The sequence below is a fragment of the Lontra canadensis genome, unplaced genomic scaffold (genome assembly GCF_010015895.1).
Source record: "Lontra canadensis isolate GAN:19392208 unplaced genomic scaffold, GSC_riverotter_1.0 scaffold3, whole genome shotgun sequence".
In the NCBI taxonomy this organism is placed as follows: domain Eukaryota; kingdom Metazoa; phylum Chordata; class Mammalia; order Carnivora; family Mustelidae; genus Lontra; species Lontra canadensis.
This window is the reverse complement of record NW_022630997.1, coordinates 1,073,789-1,087,915: the sequence shown is the minus strand read 5'-3', so window position 1 is coordinate 1,087,915 and position 14,127 is coordinate 1,073,789.

Below are 14,127 nucleotides of genomic sequence, written 5' to 3'. Positions count from 1 at the left end.
ATAATTTTCTTCCTAATTCTGCATAAAATTTGACTTCTTTTATTTTCAGTTTCTTTCTGAAAGATATTCCCAGGAATGTCAGTTAGGAATTCCTTTGGTTGTAGGTAACAGAATCCAAGTCACAGTACCTCAAATGAATAGAGGTTTATTTTTTTTATTTAACGGGAAGGGTTCATCTGTTGAATGATGTCACTGGACGTTCACATTGTTGGCATCTTTATACTGCATTTTGATTCTTAATCCATAATTATGAGATGACACCCGTAGTTCCAGACACTATGTGTACATTTAAGACATGAGTAAGGGGGAAAAGACATTGGCAGTTATAGCTAATCCTTGTATTTTTTTATTTTATTTTAAAGATTTTTATTTCTTTATTTGTCAGAGAGCACACAAGCAAGGAGAGTGGCAGGCAGAGGGAAAAGCAGACTTCCCACTGCGCAGGGAGCACAAGGCAGGGCTCCATCCCAGGACCCAGAGGTCATGACCTGAACTGAAGGCAGATGCTCAACTGACTGAGCCACTCAGGCGCCCTGTTCCTGACACTTTTTAATTTTCAAGCAATAAATGTTAAGTTCAGCTTCCACCTTCTTATTTTTGGAGAGATAACCACTTTCAGTAGGGTTTCCTTGGATTGCCCCGTGCACATCCAATCAAATGCGCGTGCATGTAAAAACAAAGGGATCTCACTGAACGTATTGTTTTGCAACTTGATGTTTTCCATCAGCCTTATAACTTGCACAGCTTTCTGTGTTAGCGTATATCTTTTTCATTCTCTTTCATGGCTACATAGTAATTTCTGGCTACATAGTAATTTCTTGTGTGGCTGTGTTCCATCTTATTTAGCCAGTTTCCTGTTAGTGTACATTTAGATCATTTCCTAATGTATATTAGGGAGTCTTAGTCAACAGTGTAGGTAAGAGGTCCGAAAAGCCATTTTATCATCAGACTCTTGATACAGTTTTATCAGTTCTCACCATTTCTGGAATTACAATAGTAAAATAAACTAAAGGTAATGTCAAAAACTATCCCAGTTCAGATTTTCAATTACAAAATAGTCTCTTATTTGGTCCTCAAATATTTGTTTGGTACTTACTATGTGCCAGACACCAGTTTTCATGCTGTGGATAAGTGGAAAATAAGATAGGATTCTCACCTTTAAAGAATTTATCTTCTCCTGGGAGGAGATCGATAGTCAACCTGTTCTCTAATCCATAAGTAAATTTCAGATATTGATAGGTCTCATGGAGATAAATTAGGAAGATGTGGGTGATGGGTTGCTTCTGGGGAAGGCCTGGCTGAGATGACAACATTGGAGTTGAAATTTGAAAGATGAGAGGGAGGCGGACATCTGAGGATATGAGGAGAGCGATCCAAGCAGGAGGAAGGGCAGCTGCAAAGGTCATGAGATGGGAACAGACGTGGCACGTCTGCAGGACAGAAAGCAGGCCAGTATGGCTGGGGGTAATGAAGGGGAGCACAGGAGGAGAGGAGTCAGAGGTGGCAGGCCTGCTTATGAAGAAGCTGGGAAGGCCTTTGTATTCTACTCTAAGTATAATGGAAACATGGAGGGTTTTAATGGGAGGAGTGATGTGACTTGGCTTAGACTTCAGAAGGAACGCTCTGTCTGGGTGTTGGGTGGAGGGCAGATGCTGGCAAGGAGAGAGGAAGGGAGAATTATTAAGAGGCTGGTCTGGTGGCATTGACTAGGCCTCTAGTAGTAGGGGTGGTGAGAGATGGTTGAGTGCAGATCTGTTTTGCAGGGAGGGAAGTCCAGGACTTCCAGATAAGTTCATCGTGAGGGAGGAAGGAAAGAAGTTGAGGATGAGTCTTAGGATTTTGGTGTGAGCAGCTGGGTGGATTATGGTACCTTTTTCTGAGAAGGCTTGTGGACAAAGCATAGTTTTTTGGTGAGGTGTGAGAATGGGAATCTGTTCTGTTGTGTTAAGTCAGTGGTTGATGTTCTGGAGCCGGTGGTCTGAAGCTCAGAGCTCAAGGTAATGACCTTAAAACCAATCATCAGCATATATGTAGTCATTTGAAGCCAGAAATGGGATGAGATCACCTTGAAGTATGTATGTAGAGAAGAGGTCTGGTGGACAAGGAGGAGCCATTGAAGTGAGAGAAGATTTGGGGGCTTGTGAGCTCAGGGAAGCTGAGAAAAGATTGCTTCAAGAGAGAGTAGTTAGCAGTGTCCAGTGCTGCTGAGAGAGAGGTCAAGGTCAAGAACCAAGACTTGGCCATTGGTTTGAGGCGAACGTAGGACATCATTGGTGACCTTGAGCAAAGGTGTTTTCATGTCATGGCTGAGGTAAAGTGGGTGGAGGAGAGGTAAGGGTCAGAGAGGAAAGAGTTTTGCTGTGAAGGATAATAGAAATGAGACGGGGACATTTTATGATATTAAGGTGTGTTTGTTTGCTACTGAGAATGATCTAGTATTGGAGGGTGAAATTGATAAGGCAGAAGTAAAAGGGGTAATTGTGGGGGGAAATACTTGAAAAGGTAATGCAGGAAGGGGCCAAGGCCATGTGAAGCATTTAGCCTCCGGAGAGGAGCAGAGATACATCTTTCCTGGAACAGATGAAGGAGGGGAGTGTGGGCACTGATACAGGTAAGATCTTTTTTCCTCTGGGGGAGAATGGGCAGTAAATAAATGATTGCAGTGTGCCAGATGGTAAAAATAGAACAGCAGGGTAAGGGAGAGAGGGAGCACACGTGGGATGGGACAAGTTGCTATCCTAAGATGGTGAGGGACACTGTCACTGATAAGGTGTTGTTGAAGCAAGTAAGCCGGGTAGTTATCTGGGGAGAGAAGATCATTTCAGACCTAGAGAAGTAGAGCTGTCAGGACGTAAGAGCTGTCTCGTTGTTTGTAATGATAGTGTAGTGTCCCACTGACTGCTACACTGTAGTTTTTTTAGCCAATTCTTTGTTGATGGGCATTTAGGTTATTCTAATATTTCACTAGTATAAACAATGCTCTGGGATATGTAATATTTAATAGTTGCATTGTATTCCATTTTATAGTTCTATTAAAGTAAGTTATTTGCCATTGTTAGGTGTTTAGATGTATTTCCAACTTTATTATAAATCTGACTTACAGTTGCATGTACCTTTTGCACAAATCTGTTCGGGATAAATTCCTACATGTAGCATTGTTGGATCTAAGCATACTGCACATTTGCAAAGGATTTTGAATCTACACCTCTTGTTAAATTGCATTTCAGAAGGGTTGCTCAATTTTCATGTCTGTATAAGTGCTGGTTTTCCTGTATCCTTGCCAACACTGGGTATTACCATTTTAAAAAATTTTGTTGATCAACAATTGCATGAATTGTTTATCATTGTTTTAGTTTGTATTTCCGATGCTAGTGAAATATAGCATTATTGGTATATTTCAGTGGCCATTTGTCTTTGTTGTCAGTTGTCTAGTCTTGGCCTTTGAGCAAAAGGTGTGGAGGTGTGGTGTAGGGTTTTTTTTGTTTCTAACTGATTTATAGTTAATGATATTTTAAGGATATTAGCCCTTTGTCACTGCGGAGTTGTTTTCCAATTTGACATTTGCCTTTTATTTTTGCTGAGATTTTGGGGCGTTGGGTGGGTAAAGAGCATGTTTTAAAAATAGGTGGGCCGGGGGTGCCTAGGTGGCTTAGTTGTTAAGCATCTGCCTTTGGCTCAGGTCATGGGATCAAGCCCCGCATTGTGCTCCTTGCTCAGCAGGAAGCCTGCTTCTCCCTCTACCACTCCCCCTGCTTGTGTTCCCTCTCTCCCTGTTTCTCTCTCTCTGTCACCAAAAAAAAAAAAAAGAAAGAAAAAAAAGAAAAAAAAATGTTGGCCAGTCTTTTGAGATTATCATTTCAATAATTATGCTTAATTTTTTCTTAAATGAGTTTGTTTTTCACTTAACTTCATAGTTTAGAAGAACATAGTTTAGAAGAATAGAGGGATTTAACTTTTTTCTTAGTTTTTGGCTGTGCCATATATTAAAATGTACCCTTTTGTCATTGATGTTTCTATGATATGCTCTGGTTTGACATTTTTATTATATGCCCAGTGTTTGTTTTGTTTTGTTTTGATGAGAAAATTGATTTTTTTTTTAAATTTTTAATTCCAGTGTAGTTAACATGCGGTGTTAAATTTATTTAAAGTGTACAATGTAGTGATTCAACACTTCTAAACTTAACTCAGTGCTCATCATGATAAGTGTACCCAGTATTTGTTTTCTAGGCTTTTGGACATCTCTTCTACTGGGCAGGAACTTATCTGCCTACCGTATTTTACTGATTTCAAGTCATATAAATTCCACATTTTATCTTTAAATTTGGATTACCTCTTCTAGTCAGCTATGGCCTGGATGGCAGTTGAGTTCTTCCCCTGATGGTTTGCATTTTTTTTCCTGCCATTTATGGGGCTGGGGGAGCAGTACCAACTCGAATCTTCTTAACCTAATTTCTGTGCTTGAGATATTTTGGACTTTGCTGTTAGTGTGAATTCAGACCACAAAATTTGTGGGTTGGCAGGGCTGGGGGACCAGTTCAAATAGCAAGGGATATTTTTTCTCCTCTTCCCATTGTCAGAGACTTCTCTGCTGTCCCTTGTAGAGGAAGGGTTATTTTTTTCTACCCCTCATTGAGGCTGTAGCCATCCAGTGTCCCCACTTTCTGAGGTGGTCCCTGTCTCCTTTTAGACTCCGTATCCTGAGCTACTTTCCGTTTCTTTGTGTGGGTACATAAAATAACAGTGCATCTTAACGTTTGATGGTGTCTTAAACTTCGTGAAATATGGTATTTTAGTGATTGTAACTTGATGGATTTTACTGTCTGGCAGTGCAAGGTCTTAGTATACTGTAAGTCTTGGCTCTTGTTCCAAATGAATTTTGAAATTACTTAAGTTCCCCTGACGTCTCTCTCCGCAAAACAAAGCAAAACAAAACCCAAACAATGTAGTTCTAGGATCACCTAATTCTATTAGGATTCACCTAATATGAAAAACTAAGACCTTTCATTTCACACATTATTTGTTCATTGTTCATTGTTTTCTTTCTTCTTACACTTGGTTGTTAAAGTTGGGCAGGAACTTAAGTTCCTGATACTGGTTTTTTTTTTTTTAAAGATTTTTTTTTTTTTTTTAAGATTTTGTTTATTTGACAGAGAGAGAGATCACAAGCAGGCAGAGAGGCAGGCAGAGAGTGAGGGAGAAACAAGCTCTCCGCCAAGGAGGGAGCCTGATGCTGGACTTGATCCCAGGACCCTGGATCATGACCTGGGCGGAAGGCAGACACCCAACCGAATGAGCCACCCAGGCGCCCCCTTTTGGAATAATTCTTTATGTTTATCTCCTTTCATCCTTTTTAGAATTGTTCTTTAAAAAGCCTCACATGAACTTGACAGAAGTTTTTTCTTTTACCTTCTATACTCTTTTTGTTCCGAAGATCTACCACGCTAGTTAATCTCACTGAACACTCCCTCCCGCACTCTGTCCCTTCCGGGGCCCCGAGGTCTTGGGCTCACATGCTGTGTTCTTTGGAGGCAGTTAACGGTGCACGTGTGGTAAAGCTGAGCACGTGATAGAATATTCTTTTACTTCAGGAAGGAGCAACAGTGCATTAGTATATTATTACTGTAAGTTTGCAAAGTTCACCAAGGATTCTTTTTTCTTTTAAAGACTTTCTTATCTTTCCAGAAAGTTGGAGTAGAAATTACATTGCTGAGAAAACTCTCAGAGGACATTCCCAGTTTGCTCTTGTGATGGATGACGAAAAAGTGGTTCATCAACATTTGCTCAGAAAGAATTCTCACAAGTAGGAAGTCATTTAAAAGATAACACGCAGAACAAAAAGACAATGAAGAAAATCAGTACCACGTTTGGACAGTATGGATAAGAAAATGTAATTTTAAAAATGATGCAATTAACAATTCCTCAGATCAGGTTAGTTGTGCAGCTGTCAAAGTAATGCTTGATATCGATGAAGAAATATTTGTGGCATGCAGACGGTTATTTCGGTTTCTTAAAAACTTACTGTCAGTGGGTTATTAAACTTGCATTTTTTAAAATTAATGTAGTATGTTCTTTTATTCAAGTATGGACTTCTTGAGAAACTGTAGTTATATGATTTTCCAAAAATTTGCGTTCTACTTTTCTACTTTAAATGTGAGTTGTAGTTCTGAGCTGCTTTACTGCGGGGTCATTTGTGTCTAAGAGGAAGTAGCCAAGATCGCTTATATTCCAAGTTGAATCTGAGGTTTTATGAAGCCTTTCAAGCACTGGCTGAGCACAGAGTGGTGGACATGAGATGCTCCTGTGGCCCCGAAGTCCTGGGAAGTGCTCTCCCGGCACATCCATGTCAGCCAGCGGCGGCACGGGGACGGGGGTGCAGACGGGAGGTTTTCCATTTTGTCATCTGAGGTAGCTGTGCAGTTGCCTCGTTGCTAAACTTTCAATTAATGTGAACCAAAGTAGAGTTTCTTGTTATTATTTTTTTTTTTGCTTTGTATTAATTTCACTTATACCAAAGTGTTTCAGAGTATGAAATGTATTGCTTCTAGACTATAACATCTACTTCCTGAAAAGACTGTTCTGTAATATTTCACTTTGTTTACTTATAACTTCAAATTATCTTAAATATTTTCCTAATACTACATGGGAATGCTGATTTTTCTTCCTTTGTTATGCAGTAGAAACATTTTACACTGTTTATTACATAGTTCTCATGGAACATAGAATTTTTTGAAAGCAACATATGATACACATTTTTTTGTGTATATGTTCTAATTAGTGTGAATAAAATAGTCACTGCATTTTTAAAAAGCAGCAAATGTTTCTCTTCTTTCTTAAATATTCCTCTGAGTTCAGCGTTCGTTTACTTTTCATGGTGAGTGCCTGCCGTATGTAGTTAGTTCGTAGCATTTATGCCTAATAATTGAATTAGGACAGAGCAGTTTTAGAGCGGCACGTGACCTTGGGCAACATCTGTTTCTGCCGACCACCTCCTTCTCCAGCGAGGACGCGGCACCGCTTGCCTTTCGCTGACCGCAGATCTAGTGGCAGAGCGGGCTGGAATACAGTTTCACTGTGACTCCCTTTTGGCTGTCATGTCTCTACACCTAGTAGTACTGCTTTTCACCTAATCTCCACTTAACTTCCCCAAAGTGATGAAATAAAGAATAGGGGCTATTTATATATACTTAATAAAATCCAGTCTAGTTTGATTTTTCAACTTACAGCTGGTTTCAGCAGCATCCTTCAGCCTGTCGTCTTGAGTATTTGTGGGCAGAGGAGGAGAAACACTTGAGCCAATGTCCAAAGAAGAAATATGTACCAGCTGGGTTTCAGGAATCTTGAAATTTTAACACTTGAAACATAAATTTTTGGGTGGCTCTGCCTGTGGATGTGTATTTATATTACTCTTCAGTTTTTTTTTTTTTTTTTTTTTTTAAGATTTGGGGCGCCTGAGTGGCTCAGTGGGTTAAAACCTCTGCCTTCGGCTCAGGTCATAATCCCAGGGTCCTGGGATCGAGCCCCGCATCGGGCTCCTTGCTCAGCGGGGAGTCTGCTTCCCCCTCTCTCTGCCTGCCTCTCTGCCTACTTTGATCTCTCTCTCTCTGTCAAATAAATAAAATCTTTAAAAAAAGACTTTATTTATGGGAAGGGGGTGGTCAGAGGGAGATGCAGAGAATCTCAAGTGGGCTCCATGCTCCGCACGGAGCCTGACTTGGGGCTCAATCCTACGACTCCCAAGATCATGACCTGAGCTGAAACCAAGAGTCACTGACGCTTAACTAACTGAGCCACTCAGGTGCCCTACTCTTCCATTTCTGTAAACAAAACAAAAAAGGAAAACTTAGTAGGTTCCATGAGGGCAGAATCTGTCCTTGTTAGCATGCTGTTCACTTTTGGAACGGTGTTGAACCACCATGCCTAACGCAGTCTTATCACAGAGTAAGGCACTTTCCAAATAATCTTCTGAATAAGAGAATTTTAAGAATCAAAAACATGATCGAACACTTAGAAAAGACCGTGGAAGATTATCCAGATCTGTGGTTTGTAAACTTTATAAAAAGAGGCAGAAGCCTTCTTCAAGTGAGAACTTTCACCAGATTCTGGAACATAATCTAGATGTGAGCATAGCTTTTGAGTCAAGCTTGACATTTCCCTTTTCCCAGGAAGAGCTTATCCCCTCCTGCAACCTTCCACTCCAGCCCCTAACCTGGGTTAATGCCCTCACTTTCCCCAGATGGGGAAGGTCGGGTCTCTCCTTGTGAAAGGGTTTCATATGCCAGGTGTGGGACAAAAAAGCATTAGTGTCTGAAGTTGGAGGCTGGAGTCCTCACAGCACTGATGATGGTGACCTGCCTGGGTCACCTGATGTGTGACAACGGGGAAGTACTTTCCAGCTGACAGACCCGTGTGTTTTTTGAGTCTACAAAGTAAGGGTGTTTTCTCAAAACCGGAGCACAATTATAACGAACTACACAGTTATATTGGTTTTTGAGGTAAGTATGTTATTCGAAAGGTGTGATCCACACAGCCTTGGCAATGAGGCAGAGGGTAGATAACCACTATCCTGGCAGGAAGGTCATATGTGTGAGATAGTGACTCACGACAGACGGCCTGACTATAAACAGGGTGCTGGCGACCAGAACTGTCCCAGAAACCCAGGATGATTGGCCTTGGTATTGTCTTGTCACTGCTCTAGATTCCTATGACATGAGGCATCCCACTACCTTAGTGTTTACCAAGCAATACGCCAGTGGTGACTTGGTTTCCCGTGTAGATTTTGCTGTCTGGGAGGAGGGTGAACTCAACTGCAGACCCTGAGTGTTTGGTTTTCTTCCAAGTTGCAGTTCTCGTCACTTGGTAGGTTGGGCTTCTGGCTTCTTAGGAGTCCGTTCCGTAGGTGGGTCCTCTAAGAGGAGTTGATAGAATTTAGCTCTTTGAGGAGCTGAGAGGCCGACTCGGTGTTCCATCTCCCTGCAGACCATCTCCCCAAGATGTCTGTCCTCCTTCCAGCAGGTTATCAACCTTGTCCTGGCATTTCACCTCTAACTTGAGCTTTGCAAAACCTCGATAGCATCATAAAGAGCTCTGGTGCCCACCCGCCTTTGTGTCCTGGCTCTTAGCTGTGGCTCCTTGTGCAAGACTTTCCCCCACTCTCGTCTCTGCAGGCAAAGTGGTTTGTTTGTTTGTTTGTTTTGGTTTTGGTCCATTTCCTCTGCCTTCGTGGCGGGCACTTCCTGCCCCTGGGCCTGGTGTCTCGGAGCTGAGAGCTGCTCCTGGCTCCGCATGTGTGGAGTGGGGCAGCCTGGAGGAGGTGGCGGTCATTCCAAAGGAGGACGAGGGGCGGTGGAGCCAGGGGGGTGTGGGGTGGCAGGGCGGGGGTGTTCACGTTGCTCTGCCTGCTTCATGCAGGCCGGCAGGACGCTGAGCACCTGTGTGTAACTCCCCATGCCGTGATTCTCTAAGCTCCTTTCCCGAGAAAACATGTTTTTCGTTCTTAAATTCTCTCCCCCCACCCCGACGTTTTGTTTTCAGGTTTTAAAACACCAGCCCTTTTAGATTTTCCCTGAGCCCATCGTCCCACAGAACCCTTGGAAAATGACTTCGCGTTAACCTCAGTGGGAGCAGATGAGCTAATACGCTTTCTTCTTTTAGTCTCAGGCCAAGGGAAGCGAATGTGGACAGTGCACATGCTTACTATTCTAGAAAATTACTGTAAACCATGTTCAGCTTGTCGGAAACTATGATGACACATAAAACACGCCGGGGAGTCTCGAGAAGCCAGCCACCAGCCAGTGGACTGGTTTGAGGGTGAGCGGCACTTCGGGTTCATGGACAGGTGGAAAGGGTATACTCGGGACGACCCACCGTGTTTTTCTGTCATTTCTTATGCTAAAAAGTGACTTTTGAGAGACTGTATTATGGATTTTTTTTTTTAAATTTATTCGAGAGCGCCTGCGCCCTTGAGTGTGCATGCAGAGGGGGTAGGGGCAGAAACAGAGGGAGAAGCGGAGTCTCAGCTGAGCAGGGAGCTGATGCGGGGCTCGAACCCAGGATCCTGAGATCATGACCTGAGCTGGAGGCAGACGCTAAACCGACAGAGCCACCCAGGCGCCATGGAAATGGTCACCTACTCAGAAGCAGGGAGAACGGTGTAATGCAGCCCCGCGTGCGCTTCCCCTGGCTGCAGCCGTGCCGTCGGGGACGGGAGGATTCCCGAGCAGGTGGCCCAAAGGACAGGTCAGTGGTGGCAGCCAGGTGGCCAGGGGCGGGGAGTGCCTTCAGGACATGTGGTGGGAGGAGATGTCAGGCGGACAAGGGCATCGCAAGCTGGCGGGGGGCGTGGCGCTGGAAGAAAGTAGGTCGTTACTTGTGAAATGCGGAAAAGAACTGTACGAGTGTGTTGAGTGTGATTTTCATCACAGCGGTTTTAAAGACAACGTTCTAGCGGCGCCTTTTCTTCCTGTAGTGATTGAATAGCCCCCCTCGTGCTGAAAGGAGCACCGTGTGGACAGCTGGCGCGTGCTCGCTCCCAGCCCAACTGTATTCCTTTCCTGCGCCTCTCAGGTCTGTGCACCTGTTTCCCTGAGCCCTGGCTTCTCTTCCCAGCGTGTGTTTGTTGGTGAGCACTTACAAAGCTGTTTTACAGCGCACTGCTGACTGCGGGAGAAGCTTCGGGTGCACGCGGCTGCTGTCCACCCCGGAATGTTCCTCCCTGGGCTCGAGCTGCAGGGTGGGGGACCCCCGGGAGGTGTGGATGCCTTGAGGTTTTGGCGCTGTGCACGCTCTAGCTCTTTCCTGTAGTCTTTACAGGAGCCTGTTATCCACCCCATTTTACAGACGAGAGAACCGAGGCTTCTAGAAGCGAGCTGTTTTGCCAGGGCTAAAAAAAAAGTGCATTTAAACCTCAGAAATAAAAATAAAAATAAGGGAAGTCTTTTCAAATACTTGGGGATTGACTGCCTGCCTCTGGCTTATTTCATTATCGCATGAGCCAAAACATCTTGAAACGATACCTGTGGAAGAAAAGGATACATTTTAGGAGCTGTGGATTATAATTTGTTGTTTTTGCCTGAAGTGCTATTTTCTTTGATGGAGGGCTAAAAAGCTCTTGTTAGTGAAGATTCCCAAATCCTGGTGAAAGTAGGACCTAGATGTTTGCACAAATCCCCTCTGAACTCCACAGGGTGGGGTAAATGCAAGACGGTTTGTTGACCGCAGCGTGTAGACAGTGGCCTGGTCTGTGTGCCCACCCTGAGCTTCTCAGTGGCCACAGCCCGGTTGACCCTCCCTGGGCTGGTTCTCCATTCTTGCCTCTATTACGGGCTTTCCTTTCACTCAGGGCAGCCTCGACATTGCCCTGGCTCAGGCATCCGAAACCTTGGCCGTGCCAGCTTGTCCTCAGACGCCATCCCTGACTCCCCCATCCCACCCAGGGGCTTTCCTTCATTCCAAATCTCACGTCCTCCTCCTTGTCCTCCCCATCCTCTCTCCGGCTTTGCCTTCGGCTCCCTCCATGCACCCAGCCAGATAACTGTTCTACCCGGTTGCTTTTCCCTTGTGGGCTGTGCTGCCCTGAGCTGCATGTCCCGCCTCCATGTGGAACCAGAGCCCCGTCCCAACTGCTTCCACCTGCCTCGGCCCCCTGTGTGTGCCGCCTCCCCGAGCCTGTGTGCCTTAGTCTGGTCTCAGGTGTTACTCAGAAAGCAGAGTTCAGGGTGCCTGGGTGGCTCAGTTGGTTAAGCAGCTGCCTTTGGCTCAGGTCATGATGCCAGGGTCCTGGGATCGATTCCTGCATCAGGCTCCTTGCTCGGCAGGGAGCCTGCTTCTCTCTCTCTCTCTCTCTCTCTCAGCCTATTGCTCTGCCTGTTTGTATTCTCTCTCTCTCTGTCAAATAAATAAATAAAATCTTAAAAAAAAGCACAGTTCAACAGGGAGAAATGACTAACGGAATTCCTTCTTTTGCTCTCAAACGATGTTCGAGGGAGGCAAACAGAAATGCAGACCCTTCTCTGTTCCTCTTTGCTGGCACTTCTAGCCTTGCCACCCTGTCCGTGACTTGGCACCCTGCCCCAGACACAACAGCAATGTTAGAAGTATGGTTTCTCACCTGAACGTCCTTTCTGCTCTCCAGCCTCCATGTGTGGCTGATCACCTGGCAAGGGGAGGTCAGCGAGCCCCTCAGAGCCACAGGTGCCACCTCTTAACTCGAGGTCACCCCGTGAGGTGTCCCTGTGCAGCAGGGGATTGCACTTCACTCCGGGGGTCTGGATTGAATGTGTTGTGTTCCTGTGAATATAGGAACTGCGAAAAGATACAGAATTTCCTCCCAAAGTATCATCTGGTGTCAGAAACAGTTTCTTTAAATGGTACCCACGATCCCTTTTGCTAGGCAGACTTTTCTAGATACCATCTGGAAATTCCTTCATTTGTCTGTTTTGAAGTGTTCCTTTTCTATCATTCTCTTTAGAGCTTCCTTTAGGTGGTGTTTTGGTCATGTGCGTGAGCAGGAGGGATTTTTGTCCTTTCGTTCAGCTTTTGGGCAGGTGACTTTTTAGTCTTGTGTTTGAAACATAGCTATAATGTACAGTCATGTTTTTTTACCCCTTGAGACTATACCTGCCTTATTTATTTATTTATTTTTAGCTCAAACATCTTTCTCCGAATTGCCTTCAAAATTCAATTTCTGGGGCAACTGGGTGGCTCAGTGGATTAAGCCTCTGCCTTCGGCTCAGGTCATGATCTCAGGGTCCTGAGATCGAGCCCCGCATTGGATTTTCTGCTCAGCAGGGAGCCTGCTTCCCCCTCTCTCTCTGCCTGCTTGTGATCTCTGTCTGTCAAGTAAATAAATAAAATCTTTAAAAAAATTCAATTTCTGATGCTGCTTTTTATTTTCCAGCAAGTTTCAGAGTCAAACCCTAGATGGCCCTACGTTGTTTTCCCTTTTCCCAAATCAGCTTTGCCAACACCTGCATCTCGCGTGGCTGTGGGCTCTCTGCGACTGTGTCATTATCTTCGTCTGTCACCACTTTCTATTACCGGGACCCTCTGGAGTTCCATTCTCTATAAAATGACAGTGTTTTGTTACTTGAAAATGAGAGTTCACCTCAACTGTTGTCAAATATAATGAGTTCTGAATTGGTGATTTTAAGTCTCAATAAGCCTCTTCCAGGAAAAAACAAAAAACAAAAAACAAAAACCATGAAGATTAAGGTTTCTGACCCTTGGGCATCTCTAGTCAAACATGTGCTGTGTCTCATGCACAGAATGAAATCCAGCCTGCTGTTCTGAATTCAGAGCCACATCTGCTCTCTCTGGTGCTGAGAGAACATCAACAGTCTTCTCCTTGGCCTCGCTTAAAGTTCTGGAAAGCTAGCTTGTTTTCTTTTTTCTCTTTAAAGATTCATCCATTCATTTTAGAAAGAGCACGTACAAGTGGGGGGAGGGGCAAAGGGAGAGAGAGAGAGAGAGACCCCATGCCAAGTGTGGAACCCAATCTCATGACCCTGATATCATCACCTGAGCTGAAATCAAGAGTCTGCAGCTCAAGCAACTGAGGCACCCAGGCGCCCCAGGAAAGCTTTCTTGAATAGCAAACTTTCTTCTCGTGCAGAAAACTGGAATTATCTTGCTATGGCCAAGCTCAAAGGGAAATGAATATTTTAAGCCATTTTATTTCGTAGATGTTTCATTTTGCATGGTGTGAATCCTAACCACTTTAAAGAAAGTGGTGACTTTTTATTTTTCCGTCTCGAATTAAGTCTCCTGCTCCTTTTAGCTATGGAAGAAATTGTTCCACAAAGTTTCTCATGGTGAACTTGTAGCAACTTATATATGAAAAGGACATGAACAGATAATTCACTAAAAAGGACTAGTACACTTGAAATAAAACATTCATCCTTGTTACTTATCTCAAAAATACAAATTAGAAGATAAAAAGAAGGATTTTTTTTAACTTCTCATAATAGCAAATAAAAAAAAAGAAAGATGGGCACATAACTCTTACATTGCTGATAAGAATATCAATTTGTACTTCCTGGCTTTCCAGAAAACAATTTGGTATATTGTGTATCAAGAGCCTAAGAATGGTCTTTTTTTTTAATTTGACAGACAGAGGTCACAAGTAGGCAG